The sequence below is a fragment of the Cherax quadricarinatus genome, chromosome 10 (assembly GCF_038502225.1).
Source record: "Cherax quadricarinatus isolate ZL_2023a chromosome 10, ASM3850222v1, whole genome shotgun sequence".
NCBI classification, from domain to species: domain Eukaryota; kingdom Metazoa; phylum Arthropoda; class Malacostraca; order Decapoda; family Parastacidae; genus Cherax; species Cherax quadricarinatus.
This window is the reverse complement of record NC_091301.1, coordinates 11,870,750-11,882,880: the sequence shown is the minus strand read 5'-3', so window position 1 is coordinate 11,882,880 and position 12,131 is coordinate 11,870,750. Positions and strand designations below refer to the sequence as shown.

The 12,131-nt window shown below is 43.5% G+C and overlaps 1 protein-coding gene across 6 annotated transcripts in view; it reads right to left on the bottom strand.

The window, feature by feature from the left end:
• The window catches only part of sd (TEA domain transcription factor 1 homolog scalloped), a 469,086-nt gene that overhangs the window by 219,725 nt on the left and 237,230 nt on the right, over window positions 1-12,131 (bottom strand). The window lies entirely within an intron of this gene.

The window sequence follows — 12,131 nt, the reverse complement described above, 5'->3', positions numbered from 1 at the left end:
ACATCCTGTCTATCAAACAAATTGTTAAACTACTTGTATAGTCACCAATACTTATAATGTAGACTACAAACTTTTCTAGACTTGGAAATTAGCTGAAGACAGCTCCGCCACTCTTTAAATGCTAGTCTAGAAACTGCACATCATATAAGGCATACAAGGGAAAATTATGACTGGATGAAACGTTGCAAGGAAAATGAAAACAATGACAAGAAGGAAAACGCTAATATTAAAGTATCACCAGCGGAGACTTACGTAGGTCTGTACTTACCGCCATGATTCACGGGGTCATTTGTGTATTGTTCGAGTCAAGGTACTGTGCCTTTTTTTTTTTGTTCTTCATAATGAACAATGGTTCAATTAGAAGGCAACGAAAACGTGGAACACCAAAAGGATGTTCGTTATTTCACGAACGACTCGCCAGTAGGGAAATAACAAACATCAGATCAGGCTTGTGGATGACGCTAAAATACTACGAGGAAACAAATAAGAGCGATTGTGAATCCCTAAAAGAAGAAGAATGATAAATCGAGAACAAGGAGTGATGAGCGAAGGAATGTAACATGTCATGTGATAAAAGAAGGAGGAAGTGAAGCGATAATAATTCGAAACGAAGCCACGAAAAGTTGTCTCAAGTTTCCTCCATATATTTTTTAACTGTTCCAGCCACGGCTCCGTGACGTCCATTCTTTAAAGTTTAAAGACTGGACACTGAATAACCTACTAAGGTAGTAGCATCTGGGGAAACCGGTCACAGGTATATCACAGGTATGGCAGCTAAACATAAGAAAGCAAGTAAGTTTTGAAGACTAAAGAAATTGCGCGATATGAGTGAAAAACTTAACACGACAATCACACACACGACCAGAAAAGTGACACGAAATACACACACACACACACACACACACACACACACACACACACACACACACACACACACACACACACACACATGCATACACACATGCACACAGGCCTAGTGTCTAATCGACATATGCCTAGGACAAAATGGTAACTAACACACACATATGGGCGCCTGGCAAACCTCAGAACAGTATTCCGACATCTTAATAAGGAATCATTCAGGACCCTGTACACCGTGTACGTTAGGCCCATATTGGAGTATGCGGCACCAGTTTGGAACCCACACCTAGCCAAGCACGTAAAGAAACTAGAGAAAGTGCAAAGGTTTGCAACAAGACTAGTCCCAGAGCTAAGACGTATGTCCTACGAGGAGAGGTTAAGGGAAATCAACCTGACAACACTGGAGGACAGGAGAGATAGGGGGGACATGATAACGACATACAAAATACTGAGAGGAATTGACAAGGTGGACAAAGACAGGATGTTCCAGAGATTGGACACAGTAACAAGGGGACACAGTTGGAAGCTGAAGACACAGATGAATCACAAGGATGTTAGGAAGTATTTCTTCAGCCACAGAGTAGTCAGTAAGTGGAATAGTTTGGGAAGCGATGTAGTGGGGGCAGGATCCATACATAGCTTTAAGCAGAGGTATGATAAAGCTCACGGTTCTGGGAGAGTGACCTAGTAGCGACCAGTGAAGAGGCGGAGCCAGGAGCTTGGACCCGACCCCCTCAACCTCAACTAGGTGAGTACACACACACACACACACACACACACACACACACACACACACACACACACACACACACACACACACACACACACACACACACACACACACACACACACACACACACACACACACACACACACACACACACACACACACACACATATTCGACATATAAAAGCAGCCACAATCATCCACTAAGGAGAGACGGTGTTCAAAAGGGGTACTATTTTTTTTCTCAGAGACCGACATAAACTTCAGGTAAAAACTATTCGGTTAACTAAACACTGATAACAGAAAACCATAAACACAGCAGTAGTCTTGTTAATCTCACACATACGCGTACACGTAAGAAAGGAGTAAGGAAGACTATGATTACGACGTGTAAGATATTCAGAGGAATGTACAGGGTAGGTAGGGAGATAACTTTTTGAAAAGCGTGGCTCAGGGACAGGGGAACATGAATGGAAACCAAAATAAAGAGCCATGAAGGTGTCAGAAAACATATCTTGAGTTTTAAGGTTAGTGGTGAAATGGAACAAGTTGGATGAGGGGAATTGTTCACCTGGTAGCTTCCAGAGGTCACCGTCCCCGCGGCCCGGTCCCAGACCAGGCCTCCTGATTGCTGGCCTGACTGATCAAGGAAGGAGAGAAGAGGAAGGAAAAAAGGTAGAGCATCCCGCTTCACCTCACAATAGAGCATCTGCACTTAAAGTACACCCAGCAGTAACAGCCTGGTTGACCAGGCCCTGATCCACCGGAAGGCCTGGTCGTGGACCGGGCCGCGGGGGCGTTGATCCCCGGAATACCCTCCAGGTAGACTCCAGGTAGAACTTTAAAATTCAGGAAAATCACATTCCAGGAAAATGATACACAAATATATGAAGAAAATACAATTATCACATTTATAATGAATACACAGAGAATACTGAGTCAGTAGCACTACACAGGGGTTCCTGGGAGACATATAATACATTATATGTGGGGTGGTTACAATGATACATTACAACTGTAAGAATAGGAATACAAACTGTATTGATGAGGGAGGTTCCTTGATGCTAGTAAGGGGCTCTTGATCCGAGGAATATATCCTAACCTCTCCTTCCTTAGATAAAACCTGATCACCTTTCATTACTCCGCTATAGATTTAGTCCTCCCCACATGCAATAATAATAATAATAATAATAATAATAATAATAATAATAATAATAATAATTATTATTATTATAATTATTATTATAATAATAATTATTATTATAATTATTATTATAACACAAAATATAAATAATTATTGCTCGACAGTTCCTACACACCGGTGCCACTTGGTGGACTCACAACTAAGGCCTCATCAGCGTAGCCAGAGTTTCAGTGGCTCCATAACGAAGGAACAAGGAACTCTTGTTTTAACCCCCCCCCCCCCAATCCCCTTACAGTCCCCTCTCAGTGGGCAGGCAGGACGTGGAGCAACATCACAACCCACAGTTTTAAGAGCTAGTATGGCAGGGCTGGAGAGAACAGGAATCAATAATGTTAGTATAGCTAAAGAGGTGCTATAGTTGAAGGTTACATGAAGACCATTTCAGCGGTCCCTGTCCCCACGACCCGGCCCCAGACCAGCGGTCCCTGTCCCCACGACCCGGCCCCAGACCAGCGGTCCCTGTCCCCACGACCCGGCCCCAGACCAGCGGTCCCTGCCCCCACGACCCGGCCCCAGACCAGCTGTCCCTGCCCCCACGACTCGGCCCCAGACCAGCGGTCCCTGCCCCCACGACCCGGCCCCAGACCAGCGGTCCCTGCCCCCACGACCCGGCCGCAGACCAGGTCACATACCAACTCCCTCATACTCAGTTTGGTCAATACAAACAACACGAAATTCAAATTTGGACTTTTATTAACCAGGTGCAGATCAATAAATCCAATAAACAATCAATAAAATCCTACAAACAATCAATAAAATAATTACCACCTCCCTAGCTTCCTAGCAATAAAATACTTTGATTCCTCATTCGTGAGAGACAGCGAACGAGAGAGAGAGAGAGAGAGAGAGAGAGAGAGAGAGAGAGAGAGAGCACGTGCATGCCTGTAGGAACAGGTATATCGGACAATGTGAACATACCCCCCACTATATATATAAATGTTTTCTTAGTTTTCTCTGTATTAGGACTGAAGAAGTCACTCGTGGCGAAACGTTTCCTTTAATAAATGTCCTGAACTGTACATAAGTGTCTTTTTCCACATCTTGTCGGTATCACCATACCATTTCCTCATACCCCGCATACCCTGGCACTATCTCCTACCAGTGATATCCCTGCGACCGGCTTGTCTGGTGATTGCCTAATCACCAGGCTGTTGATGCCGGCGGTCAGCTGGCTCCCACACATCCATCACACAGTCTGGTTGATCCGGCAGTTGGTGGAGATACTGGTGGTGGAGTTTCCTCTTCCACACTTGTTCCGGCAGTATTACTGATAACTTCTGACAGAATGTTGAATAGTCTGGGACCACGAATGTTGACATAGTGTTCTCTTATTGTGTCCACGGCACCTCTGACTCTCAAACTGATTAATTTACACTTCCATATCTTTCACTCCAGTACTTCGTTATGACAGTGAGCAGGTACGGTACAATGTCCACATGTACATATTATCACGTATCTCTCTGTCTCTCTGCTCCAGACAGTACATATTCAAAACTTCGAGGCATTTCCGGTAGTTTCAATGCTTTGCTTGCTCTATGCAGGCTGCAAAGAATCTCTGTATTTGTTTCAGCTCTGATATCTTATGTTCTAAATGGAGTCGTCAACAAAGAACAGTGCTCCAGTCGAGAGAACACAAGCGATTTGAGTAGCGCCATCACTGGCAATATTTCTACTGTTTTGAACGTTCTCATTATCTACCACGACATCAGTCTAATTTTCACAACATTTATCTTGTGGTCTCTAAACGACAGGTCAACTGATATTATTTTACACTCAGTGTTTTACATTTGGTGGCCATCCTGTATTTTGAATACTGAAGAATCTGTCGACATGATATTTTCTATTGCCTACTTCAGCGTAGGATGACTAAATTAATACATAGCATTAGAAATCTTCCTTATGAAGAAAGATTGAAGACTCTTAAGTTACATTCACTTGTTAGACGAAGAATGAGGGGAGACCTGATCGAAGTGTTTAAGTGGAAGATAGGTATTAATAAAGGGGATATTAATAAGGTCTTGAGGATGTCTTTCCAAGAGAGAACCCGCAGTAATGGATTTAAATTAGATAAGTTTAGATTTAGAAAGGACATAGGAAAGTATTGGTTTGGAAATAGGGTAGTAGATGAGTGGAACAGTCTACCTAGTTGGGTTATTGAGGCTGGGACTCTGGGTAGTTTCAAATTTAGGTTGGATAAGTACATGAGTGGGAGGGGTTGGATTTGAGTGGGACTTTCACATCAGAACTTATTTCTTGGGTGGCATTGAAAATTGAGTTGGTCAAATGTTCTGTTAGTGGGATGAATTGTAAAGGACCTGCCAAGTATGGGCCAACAGGCCTGCTGCAGTGTTCCTCCTTTCTTATGTTCTACTGAAAATCTTACGCTTATATCCTCCTGCATTTATCCGGTGTCTTCTACTGAGAAAATTTTCATGCTTAGTTTCGCATCAGGAAAAAATGATAGCATGAAGCTGTAGTATTGTTATCTTTATCTACCATTAGGATGAGAAGTGGCAAAGGCGCCAGGACCGTGCCTTGGGGTACAGATATTTTAACATTACTAAGGATACAGTTTTGCACTGGTGTTTTATTTGTTAGAAAATTTAATATCAACCTGCTCAATTTTTCCCTTATACCACTTAATCTCAATCTAGGGGATATTACGTCATGATCGCATTTAAGTGTCTTCGCAAAATCAGTGTAGACCACCTCGGGTTTTTGCCTGTCTTCTAAAGCCTCATAACCTCGTAATGATTCAGCAGCTGTGACTGGCAAAATTTTCTTACTCTATCCATGCTGGTTTGGATTATGTACAAAAATTATTTGCCATAAAGACTGTAATTTAACACCTCATCACTCTTTCAATGACTATGATGGATTGTGACTCAAGAAATCGTAATGACACGATTGCAAACCACGGTACCGGCGGGGATTGAACTAGCGGTGAGAAAGTCGTAAAACTCCAGACCGACGCGTTAACCACTAGGCCAGCTAGCTACAATAGGATTCATCCACCTAGGTATATTTACACACCATAGGAAGGTTAGCACTGGCACCACTGTGACAACATATGCAAGTTTTTACAGACGAATCTCTCGCCAGCGAGGGGGACCTTTGTAGGATTGGGTGGTCCTGTGGGTTAGAGCGTCGCCGAATTTTCGCTCACCATGATGCGGGCCAAAACAACACGGGTTCGAGTCCCCGGCTAGTCGCAGTGTTATTTACACACACACACACACACACACACACACATATATATATATATATATATATATATATATATATATATATATATATATATATATATATATATATATATATATATATATATAGCACTTCTATGAAGATGTAATACGAGTATACTGTACTAGTATTTTTTATGTTTGAATATTTCCCAGTTGTTAGTGACATCAGGTAACGTCAATTTTCATTCCTAGTAAGTTCCCTTACCTCCCGCTACCTTCAGGTTGGCACTAGCTTCCCCTTGGCACTCTTTCCCCTGGTTATGTTCTCGTGGCCTGCCATAAACATACAGGCGATGATCATATCATCTCTTACTAAGACGTAGTGTAGGGGGCGTAAAGGGGGGACGAGGGAGGGAAGGCGTAAAAGAAGACGAGGGAGGGAAGGCGTAACTGGGGTTGAGAATATAAGTAGCGTAACAGAGGGATGGACATTAGAGAGGAGTAACGGAGTGGGGGGAGAAGACAGGGAGACGTAACAGGGAGAGGAGACGAGAGGGTAGTGGGGTGTGTAGAATAAGGAAGAGATGGGAGGCAGAAAGGCAGGGGGACGCTCGGCGTGTTTGGAGGGAGGGGGAGAGGGGGTTACCAGTGGCACCAATCAATAGATTCACCTGTCCAGCACCAGGTAAGGGCACCAGGGGGGGAAGGGAATGTATGGGGGGGATGCCGCTCTTAAGAAAACGGAAGGTGCTGGACAGCCTGCTAAAGGAGGGGGAGCAGGGAGAGGAAGAGAGGAAGGAAAGTGGTGGGTGAGAGGAGGAGGAGGAGGAGGAGGTGGGAGAAGTACTCGCTGGCTGGAAAGGAACAAAGAAGTAAAGAGACAAGATGATGGAATGAACGCGACTGAAATGGAGACGGGGTGGTAAGGAGACGGTATACCTTCGATGAGTTCCCAGAGTCTTTTCTACTCCCGGAGCCTGGCCATGGGCCAAACTTTCTGGTGCTTACCTGGTCAACCAGGCTGTTGCTGTTGGTGGCCCGCTGTCCCACATATCCATCACAGCCTGGTTGATCTGGCACCTACAGAAGTTACTTGTCCAATTTCCTCCTGAAGACTTCTACACTTGTTCCAGCAGTATTTCTGATATCTTCTGGTAAGTTGTTGAATAATGTGGGACCACGGATGTTGATACAGTGTTCCCTTATTGTACGAACGGAGGGGAGAGAGGGAAGGGTAGTTAGTTAATTGGGTTTAACGCCTATCCAGTACACTAAGGTCATTAAGGTTGCATGTAACCTGCCCACCACTTTAATCCTTCACCACACACTATATATACACCCAGACATACACCTCTCGGTGTATGTCTGGGGGAGGAGTGGAGGGGAGGAGGAAAGGAACTGAGGGGAGTGAGGGGAAAGTTGAGCAGCTTGTGTCAGTAAACTGTGGCTATACAGCCTACTTGTTGCTCCACACACACACACACACACACACACACACACACACACACACACACACACACACACACACACACACAAATACACACACACACACACACACACACACACACACACACACACACACACACACACACACACACACACACATACACACACACAAACACACACACACACACACACACACACACACACACACACACACACACACACACACACACACACACACACACGGGTGGCCAGTAGTTCAGGACACATGCCTTGTTGCCTCACTAACTACTGTGGATTAGCGGGACGAGCTCTAGTTCTTGGGCCCACCCTTACCCCCACTCTGTCCTCTCAGTACTCATTTAGTTGCTTAAATAAGCAGGGGTTCGTAAACAGACAAATAAACACCTCCGCTGAGTGCCACGGACTAATGAACAGATTCTATCGTTGACTCCCGTTATTTTGTTCAATTAAATTTACATCTAAACCTTCTATTACGTGCGTTTCCTGACGTCGTTATAACAAGGTTACTACTGCTGAAGGTCATTACCTGGAGGGTGTTTCCGAGGCCCGGTCCTAGACCAGGCCTCCCGGTGAATCTGGGCCTGATCAATCAGGTTGTTACTGTTGGTCGCACGTAACCCAACGTACGAGCCACAGCCCGGCTGATCGGGCACTGAGGATCGAACCGTCGTGACTCCTTGAGACTCAAGGGTTTAGCGCTCCATATATGTCCACTAACAGTTACAATTATCTTCAGTTAGGCTTGATCCTGACTATTTCCAGGAAGTTTCAAGGTCATACCTGGAGGCTACCTGGAGGTTATTCCGGGGATCAACGCCCCCGCGGCCCGGTCCATGACCAGGCCTCCCGATGAATCAGGGCCTGATCAACTAGGCTGTTACTGCTGGCCGCACGCAGTCCGACGTACGAGCCACAGCCCGGCTGATCCGGCACTGACTTTAGGTATCTGTCCAGCTCTCTCTTGAAGGCAGCCAGGGGTTTATTGGCAATTCCCCAAATGCTTGATGGGAGGCTGTTGAACAGTTTTGGGCCCCGGACACTTATGGTGTTTTCTCTTAGTGTACCAATGGTGTTACTATCTAGACTACTTCAAATCTGTGGTACCAAAATTAAGGTGTGCCAAAGTATGGGCAGTGGTACGGGCATCGGGCTAAAATGGAATATCAGGTATTGGTTAAAAATACAAAAAACATGGCATCCCCCGCCCATCTCTCACCGAAATGAGAAAAAATGTTAGACATAAGGCTTTTCTCGAGTCTGTCTAAATAGTTTTTTTTTTTAATTAGTAATGTGTTCAGAAAACGCGACAACCATGATATATATTGCGGCTCTGCATATGTGCAGAATTATATTTTAGTGCTCTACTAAGATGGTTAGTTCTATTACTACATTAAAGACCCCCAATGGCAATATCAAGGACCCCCCAATGGAAATATCAATGACCCCCAAATGAAACATCAAGGACATCAATGGAAATTAAGGACTCCAACGGAAATAAGTCACTGAGACTTCTTTGGGTTATCCTGGAGGGTAATTTACACTGTGTATGATAATTGTAGCTATGTATACCTGTGCCTAAATAAACTTACACCAGGTAGTGATGATAGCACAGTGTTAATGAGTCTCTCAACCTTCCATTCCTCCAACCTGTCTCTCTCTTCCACCACATATATAAATGTTTTATTTTAGGATCTAAACTGTAGTGACCATGTAATCTAAAACGGCTCTTTGTTGAGACCGAACACCGACTTTGTTTCTGTTCAGGCCATTGATAAAAAAAAAGTATTTTTTCAGGTCTTCTATACTGCCACAGATAAACCTATTATAGTTGCGGTAGATCAAAATGAAGTTTCCCCCCCCCCAGATTATGGTAGTCTTGTTATGTCCGGAACAGGTAGCTTGCTGTCCATCCTTGTTCAGTGACTGAAGAAGCGTGGTCCACAGGCGAAACCTCTCGACAAAACTTCCTCTCTGAAACTGTCTGCTGTCTATTACTTGAGTCTGTTGAGGTGCACGAGTGTGTTGCTTGCGGTGTGCAGTAGTTACCTGTGTTTTACCTGTCACTGACGTCCACGGCTGCTGTCTCAAAATTCATCCTCAAAGATTTTTATGATATATGTTACAACAACTGGTAAATATACCTTTGACATATCATGACTTTCGAGAGTTTTTCTACTCCCGGAGCCCGGCCATGGTCCAGGCTCGTCTGATGCTAGCCTGGTCAACCAGGCTGTTGCTGCTGGAGGCCCGCTGATCCCACATCTATCACAGCCTTGTTGATCTGGCATCTGGTAAAGATACTGGTCCAGTTTCCTCTTTGCTATTGCTCCGCCGCGTCCGCTCGTGTAAATCCTCTCCTACAAATGACTGAAAACTCTCATTTACAACTGTCTTTCCGTTGAATGTACACATGACCTTCCCTGCTCCCCACCTGGCAATCTTACCAACCAGTCTCATAACTGACTCGCGAAATCGTAATAACACAAATCACAGAACGGGAGGGATTCGAACTCACGGCAGGCGAGTCGTAAAACTTACGGGCCAGTGCGCTAACAACCAGGCCAGCTGGCCCAGTGGGTAACGCACTGGCCTGTGTGTTCCAGGACTCACTTGCCTCAGGGGTTCGAACCCCGCCCGTTCTGTGATTCAAAGCAACCACGGGCTGGAGTTGAATGATAGCTCTAGGCCTCTTGTGTGGCAATCAACACATCAGAAACTTGCAATGTTTCAGAAAAGACGAGGAAGTCCAAGCCAATTCGTTCAGGGGAGCAGTCAAGCTAAACCCGTTCACCTGAAAGAATTTCCTGGGACCTCTTCCTTTCTGCAACACTGCAAGCTCCTGATGATGTGTCGATTGCAACATGAAAGGCCTAGATCTATCATTCAACTCCCCCGTGGTTGTTTTGCATCTTTTGTGTGTGTGTGTGTGTGTGTGTGTATGTATGTATACGTGTATATATATATATATATATAAATATATATATATATATATATATATATATATATATATATATATATATATATATAGATATATATATATATATATCGTGCCTAATAGGTAAAACTTGCGATTTTGGCTTAAATAGCAACGCTCTTCTTGCCGAATAAGGAAAGCAAAAATTTTTGTATGCAATAGTTTCGCAAAAACCATTCTGAACCTAACGAAAAACATACATTTCATTGTGTTTGTTTATTATTAAATTTTGCAGACTTATCTAAATTAGTGGGATTAGGCTAAATCAAATTGCGCTTGTTATAAGGTTAGGTAAGTTTTCTAAGGTTCTTTTGGTACAAAATTATTAATTTTTACATTAATATTAATGAAAAGATATATTTTTAAACGTATAAAAGAAAATTTTAGAAAGGATTTAATTTTTAATAGGTTCTTGCTAACTGACCAGTTTTACCTATTCGGCACGACACACACACACACACACACACACACACAAACGCACACACACACACACACACACACACACACACACAAACACACACACACAAACACACACACACACACAAACACACACATACACATACACGCGCACACACAAACACACACACACAAACACACACATACACGCGCACACACAAACACACACACAAACACACATACACAAACACACACACAAACACACACATACACGCGCACACACAAACACACACACACAAACACACAAACGCACACACAAACACACACACAAACACACACACAAACACACACACACACAAACACACACACACTCAAACACAAACACACACAAACACACACACTCAAACACACACAAACACACACACAAACACACACAAACACACACACAAACACAAACACACACAAACACAAACACACATACAAACAAGCACAAACACAAACACACACAAACACACACACACACACAAACACACACACACACACAAACACAAACAAACACAAACACACACAAACACACAAACAAACACAAACACAAACACACACAAACACAAACACACACAAACACACACAAACACACACACAAACACACACAAACACAAACACACACAAACACACACAAACACACACAAACACAAACACACACAAACACACACAAACACACACACACAAACACACACACACAAATACACAAACACAAACAAACACACAAAAACACAAACACACACAAACACACACAAACACACACACAAACACACAAACACACAAACACACACAAACACACACACACAAACACACACAAACACACACACACAAACACACACAAACACACACACACAAACACACACAAACACACACAAACACAAACACACACAAACACACACACACAAACACACACAAACACACACACAAACACACACAAACACACACACACAAACACACACAAACACACACAAACACAAACACACACAAACACACACAAACACACACACACAAACACACACAAACACACACACACAAACACACACAAACACACACACACAAACACACACAAACACACACAAACACAAACACACACAAACACACACAAACACACACAAACACAAACACACAAACACAAACACACACAAACACACACAAACACAAACAAACACACACAAACACAAACACACACAAACACACTCAAACACAAACAAACCGAACATAAACGTCGGAATTTGAGCAAAAATTTATTCCTTTTTTTTTTAAATATTTACGTTA